Source organism: Artibeus jamaicensis, unplaced genomic scaffold (genome assembly GCF_021234435.1).
Source record: "Artibeus jamaicensis isolate MK-2021 breed Jamaican fruit bat unplaced genomic scaffold, CSHL_Jam_final contig_233, whole genome shotgun sequence".
NCBI lineage: Eukaryota > Metazoa > Chordata > Mammalia > Chiroptera > Phyllostomidae > Artibeus > Artibeus jamaicensis.
In genome coordinates this window covers 10,073,431-10,085,469 of record NW_026521486.1, presented here as the reverse complement: position 1 = coordinate 10,085,469, position 12,039 = coordinate 10,073,431, and the positions used below count along the sequence as shown (strand labels likewise).

The following is a 12,039-nucleotide window of genomic DNA, read 5'->3' as shown; positions in this document are numbered from 1 at the left end:
TTTTCTCCTTTCCACGAAGCCCCCTCCCTCTACCCTTCTGCCACCTAAAACTTTTAACATTCAGTTAAATGTGCACACTGCTCCCCTGTCAATCTGGCAGCGTATTTCACAAGCGCGGCCTCTGAATCTTAGAGGGCAGAGGAAACTCGTTCCCCACTGTTACAGCTCCGCCTGCGAAGTGCTTCCCTGTTGCGGCCGGGCCATCTCCCGAGGACTTCCCTAGATATCTCAGTGACCCGAGGTGCAGCCCGACCAAGGTCTCATTCAACAAAGGCAGGTGTGAGGCTCTGAATGCTGGAGTCCCTGGTTCGGGATCGCACAGCTGGGAAGAGGCAGTTTATTTTCTAACCCCGACTGCCTATTTGCTTCACTGTAACTATTTTGCAAAACACCACACATCAGCGTGCTTACAGATATATACATGAGTGTGAGACCGACCTCGCAGAGAGCTATGGCGCCTAAGTAACTACGTGTAAGGTAGCAAGGACGCCTCCTCCCCACGTAAACGGAGCGGGGACAAGCTTTGTTCAGAAGCATGTTCACAGGAATGGGACTTTGTCTTCTGCACCTGCAGAACCTGCCTGGGGTAGGGACAAACTAGTCATCGGATGGATGGATGGATGGATGGATGGAAGGAAGCAAACGTCCTTCTGCTCTTTGCTCTCAATACTCCGGGGATCCTCCCACCCCTCCACAGAGTAACTCTTGGCTCCTCAAAGGACAAGAAGTGAGTGCAAACGTGAAACTGCTCTCAGGTGTCCCCAAGTCCCAACCAGCCAGGCAGGACGAGGGCCAGCTGGGTGTCCAGCCTCACTCTTTTCGATTCCAGACAAGATTCAAGTTGCCTCCTGGGAATGAAGCAGTCTACCAAGACACTCCAGAATAGACTGCAGAATCCATTTGTATAAAAAAAAGTAAATAAATAATATAAACACATTCAACTAGGTAACATACAGCCATAGTTGAATGCAATGATCAACGTCCTTAAAAAAATAAAGGATGCTTGCCCCAGGCGTAGAAGACAAGCCACGAGGAACTGATCAGGAAGCTCTGTCACCAACAAAACAAACTCAGAAACGGAAGTGACCACTGATTACTTCAGCAGCAATCGCAACAAAAATCTTGTCCAGACAGCACCAGTTTCAGTTTCTCGGTGAGAAGGCTCCTCTTCATGGCTCAAGGGCTGACCTTTCACCCTTCCACCCACATAGGCCCTCTCCCCCAAGCTCCTTGGTTTTGAAAAAACACACAGTACATTCCCCAGGGCTTCCATCAGGAGCCCTTCCTCATTCGAAGGGTGACCTTGGCAGAAAAGAGGCCACTTGGTAAATTCCAGGAAAAGTAAAAACAAAACATAATGGAAAAGATAGTCTAATCAGCAAGGCTAATTATAAAGAAAGCAAATCGCTTTTTTCTCCCCAAGTGCCCCTGGTTTATTAAAAATAAATAAATAAAGACCAATCTAACAAAGATGGCCTTTGTTACTGGTCTGAATGCGAACAGAAGGAATCTTGGGAGGAGACAGTTGTGACTCATGCTACATATGAAACCAAAAACGTTGGCTTTTGAAAGTCATTCATATATTTTACAGGTGACACATTTTAAAATATATTATGTGCCAACTAGAAACAGAAAGCTGGGGAAGGTGCTGGGGTGCGGCGGGTGGGGGACCACACTGAGTCATACAAGGCTCTGGCCCCCATTAGCCTTACGGCCTGATAAAGACCACACACTGCGGCTGGAGGTGGCAGGACCAGTGGGCATTCGACGGACAGGGTGCTCCCCCTCTCCGAATAGGAGAGGGGGGGTCTTTATGGACTGACATTTTAGCTGGGTCTTGAAGGGTTTGTGGGAGGTGGAGGGGTGGAGACACAGAACACAAACAGTAAATGATGGAGCCAGGATTCAGCCTTGGACTCTAAGAAGAGCCTTCTGCCTCAGGGTTGCTTACTGCTGGCCTCCTGTGGACTGACTGCTGGCCTCCTGTGGACTGGCCCTGGGCAATGAGGATGCATAAGGGTGGCCCCTGGTGTTAGAACAGAGACAGAGCCACATGGTCCAGGAGGCGGTGGAAGAAAGCTCCACCCCAAACTTCCACTGAAGGGGTTCTAGAATGTTGCACGTACAGAGCCCCACCACTGTGAGTGCTGAGTCGGGGCGGTCACAGGTCTCGGGGGCTGTGCTCCTCTAACAGTGTCCTCCGTGCAGACTGCCACACACCCCTCCACAGAAGGGGGACAGGAACGCCTCCTCGGGCAACCAGCTGTGTGCAGGGTCCAGGTGGTCCCTTCCCTCTCAGGGCCTCCGTGAAGACCAACGAAGAGGCTGGAACAAAGCACCTGAGGTCTCTGCAGCAACCAGGAATGGTAAACAGACATCTACCGACCACCAGCAAGGAGAACCTGGGACTCAGAGTTGTTCACGATCGATGCCAGGAAGCCATTACATCTTTGTCGGGGCAGAACCAGAGCGAAGCCCTGAGCTCAGAGGAGGCCGGCACTGAGCCCACGGCCGGCCCTCCCACCTTGAGCCAGGTGACAGCAGGCAAGTCACTTAAGCACAGTTCACCCAGCTGAAAAAAAACGGTGGTTCGCAAAGGTTACCGTGAGGATTTAATGAAAAAGCCTGAGAAACGCTTCACATCGTACCTGGCACACAACAGGTGCTCTACAAATGGCGGACACACCTGTCTCATTTGTTTCTAAACGTGGGATCTGAAAAACAAACACAGCCCCTTCAACTGACAAGTTCACCTGTCAGATGAACTTGTCTGTAACTAATTTTATTTTCATTTTTCTTCCCATTGTGCTTTGGCTAGGAGCAAGCAGAAAAGGATCAAACAGCATCTTAGGTCAAGGTTCGTGGGGCAGACTGAGTTCGGCAACCTCCAGGATTCCCCTCGTGGCCCACACGGCCCCTGTGTCTGAAGCTGGAAGCCAAAAGAAACGAACTCTCCTCAAGGTCAGAAGAAAATCCACTATTAGCTTTTGATACTCAAACAGCAAGAAAAAGAAGGAAGGAAGGAAGGAAGGCCAAAAAAAAAACCACCCAAGAACAATAAAAAATAAAAGTAAAAAAAAAAAACTGATAAAAATCAAAATGCTGGAGTTCAATGGATTTGAGCAATAAGCATTTCTGAGGGACAAGCAACTCTAAGACATGATGGGGTCGCTGAAAGAGAAAGCTAAATATCATTCAGCTGGAAGGAAGCTACTAAGGAAACACTTATTTAAGCCTTTCTGACAGTTGACCATATATAGATGTTAGCAATTAAAAGTTGACGCTCCCCTATGGAAACAAAATCTTATTTTAAATAGAAAGTGATAACAGATTAGATGGACAGAAACTCCGGCATATCCCACGGGAGACCGTGCCTAGAATCACTGTATGCCCCATGCTGGCCATGTGTCAGGTCTGGGGCTTGAGAAAAAACTACCCGCCTCAAGGAAGCACCCTCTGCAAACTCCAACCTGGAGCGTGACAATGTCATATCACCACGCTTGCTACTTTCAGAACAGTGCCACAAGATAGTCAGTTTTGAAACACGGAGAGAAAGGCAAGGGTTCGACACAAACCCCACAGCCTGAGATTCAGTCAGCACATCCAGAAAGTACACTTTGGGGAAATGATGGGCCCCGGCAGAATAGGAACAAAAGGCCTTCACGCCTGCTTCGAGTGACAGAACCTGGATTCCCATGAGGCTTCTGGGAGAAGTACTGTCAGAGTGGGGACTCAGGAGAAGGTCCAGAGTCACGCCAGGCCTAACGAGGGCCAGGCAAAGGCTCCTCTCCAGCCCAGCACAGACAGGGCGACTTCAGAGGCACAGTGACACAAACAGGACCACCAGCATTTCCATGCTTCCCAGCAGTGAAAAAGAAATGCTGTCAAGTATAAAGCTACATCCAAAGACATGCCTGATGAAAATGTTCATGAATGAATGAATGAACAAATGAGTGAATGAACGAATGAGCTTGATGGACGGTTGACGATGTGCAGATAGTGGGCCAGGCCCTGGGTGATCCAGTTAATTACCTTATCGTGGGTGTGGCTAACGCAGAGAGTTGTTGCCAGGTGACACTAGTAAATGATCCTAGAGCAGTCTGCTCACAGTGCTATGTATAAAAGCTTAATCATCTTTAACCAGAATGACTAGGATGGAGACGGCATTTACATACATGCCCTCCGGCTTCTATTCTGGGCTCTGCTCTGACTCACACGTCAGCTGGGGCAGCTCCCACCCTCTGTAGCACCCAGAGAGACCTGAGCCTACGAGGAGCCAGCACTCACATCTCGCACCTGGCAATAGCCTTTCGCTGGTCCTGGACAAACGGAGCCACCCGAGCAGGAGACATCCCACTGCCCAGGCAACTCCTACCCAGCCCTCAGACTGGCCTGCTGGCCTGAGCAACTTGCATTCGGGGCCTGGTTCTATGACTGACTGGGCAGAACTTTCCAGGGAGGAGGCAAATGGCACATCTCTGCGTGTATTTGTTTCCAAAACCTAAAAGCTCATTTCGGCAGGTGTGCAGCTCCCCACGACACAGCTTGGCGCCACGGGAGGGGCTGTGTTGAATCACTGGATCTATGTCTTAGCAGCAGGAAGGGCTGCAGCAAGTTACTTCAAGTCCTTCAGGCTCAGGCTGTCCTGGGTCGTGTAGTAAGGAAAATAGTGTTTGCTGCACAATGGTGTAAATGAGGAAACTTCAATAAAGTGCCCAAGTGTTTGGTAGGAACAAGGTTACACTCTATCTATTCCAATAGTATGTCAAGATGGGCAGACAACAGGAGGAGATCTGGTTCGTGCTGCAAATGATGTCACTACCTATCAGCCATCTGGTCTACCTCTGCCTCACCTACCTTCTGATCATTCACGGAAGGGGGCTGACACAGACTCCCGCTGCCCGCCCTGCAATCCCTCGCATACCACCTTCCCAACTCGACCACAACTGTGTTGCTTCTCACCTGGCTGAAAGAATACAAGGCATTTGGAAATTCCGTATGGAAATTCATCTGCACAAGTCTTACTTCCATGTGGTCACAGCAGGGATGCTTGCTTATTACAGGTCTCCCATGTCACGGGCAGATGGGAACACCACCTCGTAGTCCTCAAGATCTGGTCTGGAGCCACCATGACCTGCCCCCCCTGCAGAGTACCACCCGAGAAATGGCAGGTTTGGGAGGCTAGCCACATATAGTTCATAGATGCACATTCAAATAAATCAGCAAGTATTCACGTAAAAATTCTCATCTTGAAAATCACACTCCAGAACACACTGGACAGAGGACATCTAAGGTTCTTCCTGTGTTTGATATTCTATAATGAGTTCTGCTAGGAGTTGACCTTGCTGGGAGCAGGGGGAGCAGTGACAGAAACAATGCTACAGACAGCGCCTAAAATGACCTCCACCCATTTCTCCCTTCCCCCATGACTCCCAACACCCGCCACACCAGGCGTGACCACCTCTTGCCTGTAGCAAGCCCTCTGCAGCACGTCCTTAACAGAATCCCAGGCCATTTCTATTCCCATCCAAGTGGATTCTTCCCATCAAAAGCTGTTCTGGATACTTGATTGGATTCACTCGCTGAATGTCACTTGCCGGTGGCTGCCCACAGCCCCTGGTCTTGTCCACCGGACATCACCAATCATGTCTGATGCCACTGGTTACTCATTTTCCACATGGCTACTCCACGGCAACTCAGCTTACAGACACAACAGTGACCATGGCTGACCTTGAGGGGCTCCAAAACAAATGGGGGACATGAATTCATCTCAAAACTAAATGGGCTGCCTAAATGCTTCAATGGAATGATAAAAGATGATGGCAGGAGTGGCTGATGACAAAGGTGAGAAGGGGGAAATAAGATTTACGAACTGGGCTGAAAACTAACAGAATCTAGACAGGTAGAGCAAGTGCAGGGAGGAGAGGGCGACCCCTTAATTCGAAACCCTAGTTTCCACAGGTGCTCCTCTCTCCAGGCCCCGCCCCTCAGGCCCATTTCCCGCCTGGGGCCAGCCCCTTCGGATTTAAGCCAACTGCTCAGACTTGGCCAACCCCCGCCCTTTGGCTTGTTCTGACCCTCAGGGCCAGCTCACCTTCCCCACTCCCTGGGCCCTGACCCAGCACTGCACTCTCCAAGTTGGCATTAAGTGTGGCAGGGCTAAAATTAGGACTGTTTCCATAGATATCTAGACGTCTATGTAGCAAATCTGTTCAGCTCCCAAGTAGGGGGAAAATAGATTTCTCTTTTTCCATTCTGACTGTAAAGCAACTAGGGGGTTCTTGAAATTCCAAGCTGGCTCACGTCTGCCCATGCCCCTGAGGCTTGCTGACCCTGTGGGAAGGGAAAGAGGAGGTTTCTCGGGTCTGTGCAGGGGCACAGATGGGGCCTTGTCCCCAGTGAGCTATGAGGAAGCAACTCGAGAAGCACCGGCCTGGGCCACCAGTCCACACTGGCCCTCACTTCCTCCTGGAAGGGGGTCCCTTCCGGGAGGTGGTCCTGCCTCCTCCTCCAGAGACAGCAGATCAGGGAAGTTACAGAGCAGGCTTGCCCCGTAAGATGGACCGCTCCATTCCGTTCACACATGGGAAGCCTCGTGTTTTCATCCACAGTTAAAGCGTGAGGCTCGAAGATGTTCAGGGAATGGCCATGGCTACCAGCAAAGGGCAGTCATTGTGATAATGATGACAGAGTGGCAACAATACCAGGCACAGCTGACGTTGACTGTTTTGTCCCAAGTTCTATGCTCATTGCTTCTCGTGGATTCTCTCATTTCATCCTTGTATGGGTTGAATTGTGTCCTCCTAAAAAAGACATGCTGAGGTCCTAACCCCTAATTACTCACACTGGGACCTTATTTGGAAAGAGTCACTGCAGATATAACGAGATGAGGTCATACTGGAGGAGGGCGGGCCCTTTACCCAGTATGACTGGTGTCCTTATAAGAAGATGGTCATGTGAAGACACGCATGGAGAGAATACCATATGACGCCAGGGGGTGGGAGTGACGCAACTAAAAGCCAAGGAAGACCAAGGTCACCTGCAAACCTCCAGAAGTGAAGAAAAGGCAAGAAGGATTCCCCCACAGCTTTTCTAGGGAACCCGGTGCTACTGACAGACCTTGACCTCAGACTTCAGATTCCAGAACTGCGACACAGTGAACTGCTGCTGTCTTGGGCCATCCAGTTTATGGTACTTCCCTCCGGCAGCTGCCAGAAACTGATACCAGCCCCATCGCAATTCTATGAGTACTTAGGTACCTAAACAGTTGGGTTGTACACAGGAGAACATAAAGCTCAATTAACAGCAGTAACCAATATCAACAGGGTGCTAACTTGTTCACTCCCCACAAAGACCCTAACCCCAGCACAACCCCACGAAGCTATCCCGTTTTAGAGAAGAGGAAAATGAGGCACAGAAAGGTTAAGTAATTTGCCTGAAGTCACATAGCTCAGAAGTGATGGAGTCAGGATTCAAACCCAGATGCAGAATCTGGCTCTTACCTACTACAAGCACCGAAGGCCACAAAAGAGTGTGTAATCTGGCCTTGAACCCTGGAGGTCTGGTTTCAAGGCCCACACCCTTGGCTTCTCTTTCAACTTTCTATTCCAGCTGCCAAACAGAATGCTCTGCACTCAGGGGCCCTTTCAACGTCTGTTTGGTGACACAAACTCAATTAAATGGGCAGTGGCTTGCACACATCCCATTAGTTCAAATTAAATTCAAATTAGTTCATTGCAGCCGTTAAAACTGACCCAGGTCCACACGGACCAGAGAAATCAGGACAGGAGTAACTGGGTTATTGAGAGTACCCAGCAGGCAGCGTGAAAGAGAGCCCATCTCTCTCAAAGCTTTGATGGACTGTCATTTCAGTAAACACCGAATGAGCACCAACTAGGTGCCAGCACTGTGTCAGGGAATGGGACAGCAAAAGATACAGCCCCGGCTCAGGACGGACCCGAAAATGGCCCAGTGGCCATACCCCCTGGCCAGAGTTACCACTGAAATCAGAACAAAGGTGCTTCTGGATGGGGGGCAGAGGTAACCAAACCTGCCCCAAGCAGGTGACATTTGAAGTGCATCTTCCACTTCATACTTCTTTCTTATTTTAAGGTTAACACCAACACCACCCCTGCACACGCACGCACACACACACACACACCTCTTTCCTTCCTTCCTTCCTCCTTTCTTTCCTTCTGTCTGCAACTTTTCTCTGAAATACTGGGTTTTTCACAACATGAACCACAGTGGTGACATACAGGACATTCAGACATATTCAATTTTCATAAATACTAATTCATAATGAAGGGAATGGAGTTCATTTTTCACCTTAAGAAAAAATATTTTCAGGGTCAGAGGCTTGCAGAACTAAAATAAATAGATCACTAGTCATCAGTTACTAGCGTTAACTCAGCTCAACTCTCCTTCACTTGCTGATACAGAAATACGCTATTTCTCCATCAACGAGGAGGAAAGAGCAGTAGGAAAAACAATGCAGGCAGAGGGGTGGGAGGTGTGTCAGCAATGGAGGAGATGAAGCAGCCTGGGAGCCAAGGGAGAAGGATCTAGAACAGAGATGTGTCCTGGCACCCACCTTCCTGCCGGCCACACTCGCCCACCCTCAGGGTCACCGCATACACCCTCGAGCTGGCAGGGTCACCAGCTCGTGGCAATGGCCTAGTGGAAAGAATGCAGGCTCTGACGTGACCCTTCCTCTGTCACCCTGTCAAAGGGACGACAGCGTCTGCCTCACAGTCATTCCCAGATCGAGTGCATCAGAGCCACTCAGAACACCGTACGTAAGTAACGGAGAAGACACATGAGAAACCTTGGCCGTTAGGGTCGTTACAGCAGCCCTCACCATCCCAGATTCTAACTCGGGCCCAGGCAAACTAAGACCAGCTCCCCTTCTCCATTGCCGTAGCCACCGCCACCACAGCTGCGGTACAAGCTCTGAGCAAGTCATTCAGGTCCCTGGGCCTGAATTTCCACACAAGTCCTCGTGCCACGTGTGGAAGAGATGCTGAGTGGGGGCAGCGGGAGGCCAGCCGGGCTCCCAGTGGGAGCTGGTCTTCCTGGAGAGAACGTGGGGACCCCGGCAAAGACTCCTGGAACCGACCTAGCTGAGAAAACAAACACAGGCACACACATTTTACAGGAAAGCCTGACCCTTTCACTAGAAACCATGCCCACTCACCGCTGCCCTGCAGCAGGGCGGTCCTGCTGCCTCTGCCAGCCACGCTGACCTCGGCGAGCTGGCAGGACGTGGCCCGGCGAGGGCGCGCACCCTCGTGGCTGAGAAGGCTCCACTCTGTTTGGCTTCATTATTTCTGCACTGCCCACAAACAGCCCTTGGATCAGGCATGAGTAGTTCTTTTTTTAACCCCCCTGGCACGAGCGGCTCACGACAGAGGCAGCCTCCATTAGCATGTGCTGTTCCTGGCTCATGAGCCGCACCATGGAGTCTGTGTGGTCTCTGCTGAATGGTGCCCAGCGGTGACCTCCCCCAGCCCCGCTCAGCCCTGAAGGCCGGGCACCCCCAGGGAAGCTCTGATGCATGAGGGCACCCAACAGGGGGCCTGAGCACAGTCACCCCAACCAAACCACTGAGCCAGACTGGGTCGGCAGGCTCCGGCTCCCTCCGCCCCCCTCCTCGCCACCCTCAGTGCTGACATGGCACAACCAAGGAGCACCGAATTAGTGCGGGAAGCTCTGCCAGGGATCCGCTGTGTGGCCAACAGTGGGCCTTAGTTGGCCGGTCAAGGGCACCCATCAGGGGGCCTGTAATCCACTCTGGCACTAAACCTGCAGGACCCGGGCACCTTCACGTGCCATCCTTCACCCTCCGCCTGCTCCGCCCCTCCCACTCCCGTCCTGCCTGCCTTCTCATGTCACCTGTCCCAGTACAGGGCCCCTCCCCGGGCTACCTTTTTATCCCTCTCCCTCCTTCTTTATGCCTCTCTGGCCTTCTATTTCCCTGCCTCCACTCAGGGAACTTAGATGAAAAAATGGTACATTATTTCCACAGACTGTGCTACCTTCGTCAAAGCCAAAACCTCATCTTTCCCGGCTCCTTTGTGAAGATTCCTGAGGATGAGCCATGGAAGGCGCTAGAGATCAGAGGGGCACGGCCAGCCCGGGCTGTGGACACGCCTCCCAGGCAGGGTGCGGGGAGCAGACATCAGAGGGGGTCTTTGCTGCCCGTAGGATTGCACGGTGACTGTCCTCACTCAGCCAGGGTTCCGTCTTCCAGGAGCACATCAGCCATGGCGAGAAAAGACACAGCTCCACCCGTATCTGACCTCAAAACTCCACAGAGGTCTCAGGACTTGACCCAAACAACTGAGCAAAGGAAACACAGCGACAGACATGGGACAATTCACGCAACGAACACTGACCACGCTTATTATTGTACATGGGTATAAAATAACTAAATCTGTCCTGTTTGTACTGGAACTGGTTTTTTTGTGGGTGGGAAGGTGCTGTTTCGGAAGTACGTGTAACCCTCAGGCGAGGCATCCTGGGTAAGCCAACTGCGCTGGCGGTCCCCGCCACACGCCGGAAGCCCTGCACCCAGACAGCTCCGGCTTCAAAGGTCGCCTCCGCTGCTTCCTGGCTGTGAGGCCTGGGGCCGCACACTGGCCCTGGGCGTGCCTCAGTTTCCCTGTGTGTAAACTAGAAGCGCCAGCCTGTCTCGCACACACCAGATTGCTCAGAGACTGTGATGAACTGCGTGTGTCCTCCTCATCATCATCGCCACACGAATGTTCGCCGAGACTTCAACACACCACATGGCCACCCACGTGAACATGAACACAGCCCCCAGAGGCAGTGGCCGCTGCGATCTCCACTTCACAGATGGACAGAGGCGAGTAACAGGCCCAAGGTCACCCAGCCGAGCAGAGAAGGCAGGGTTAACCGACAGACCACCCGGCTGCAGTTACACCTTCCCGTCTCCGACGCCAGGCCCCACGGCCAGTGAAGAATAAACCGCTGAGCAAACTCACTCACCAGCAGCATTAGAATAAGGTTGGCTTTATTTTCATAAGAATCATTGCCCGGAAGGATGACTTTGTTTCGCCTTTTTGAATTTCAGTCCTAAAGGCACTGAACCCAGTGTAATAGCCTTTATCTCCGCCCGTGGTCTACCACCCTCGTATGGGAGAGAAAGCCCGGCTGGGAAACCGCCTGCGTGAGGTTTAACGGGTCAAGCGGCTTTCTCCGAGCCAGAAGGGCTGGGGGTATCTGCATTCCAGAATAGTTGGCGAATCGCTCTGTGGCCAGGGCCAACTGCAGAATGCCAGCCACCACCTGTCCCTCTTGACTGAGGAATGGTGGGGGCAGAGGGCTGTGCCACAGAGAGAGAAGCTCCTCAGCCTGAAATCCATATGCCCACCTCCAACCACTTCCGAGCGGCCCCAGGCCGGGCAGAGACAGCCCTGCTCACCTCCCACGCCGGCTCCATCCGCTGAGCGTTGGCCGGTGCTGAAACGCAAGGCGGCGGCCCAGGCAGGCCTCAGAGCAGGAGATCAGTAAGCGCAGCTCACACCTGGCAGCACCCGAAGCGTGCACTTGGGTAGCAGGAAGCTGTTTGAATTTATTTAATTGTCAGCTTCCTTTGCCAGAGCCTAGCATGCTTGTCAGCAGAAGCAGAGGTAGGGATCAGGGGGCGACAAGGACCCCACCTGCCCCACATGCTGAAGCCTCCTGCAGCCCCATCCCGGGTGGGCTCCGCCAGCCAGGCCACTCTGGCAGCTAAGGGGTGGCCTTCAGTCCCCCTGGGCTTGGGAGCGTGCCTTAGAAATAAATCAGCGCCCTGGGCTCTAAGGGGGGACTAAGGGCACGGCTGGTCCCTCCTCTGCAGCACCACAGCAGCTGCCCTCGAGCCCCCGCCCCAGACGCTGATCCGTCCTGCAGTCTCAGCCTCAGCCTGTGGATTTCAGACAACAGGTCAGAGAAGACAATGCAGGGGCAAGAGAGCTCTGGGTGTGAAGCCCTCATCCGTTCTCGGGCCACAAGACCGGGGCATGTGGCAGGACT

The 12,039-nt window shown here is 52.3% G+C and overlaps 1 protein-coding gene across 6 annotated transcripts in view; it reads right to left on the bottom strand.

Moving 5' to 3' along the window:
* LARGE1 (LARGE xylosyl- and glucuronyltransferase 1) overlaps positions 1–12,039 on the bottom strand; it is a 439,612-nt gene that overhangs the window by 388,625 nt on the left and 38,948 nt on the right. The window contains exon 1 of one of the 6 annotated variants that reach the window (XM_053661537.1): positions 9,197–9,275. The exons of the other annotated variants lie outside the window; for them this stretch is intronic. The gene's annotated coding sequence lies outside the window, so the exon portion shown is untranslated. Of the gene's footprint in view, positions 1–9,196; positions 9,276–12,039 lie in introns of those variants that run through there. 6 annotated transcript variants of the gene reach the window in all.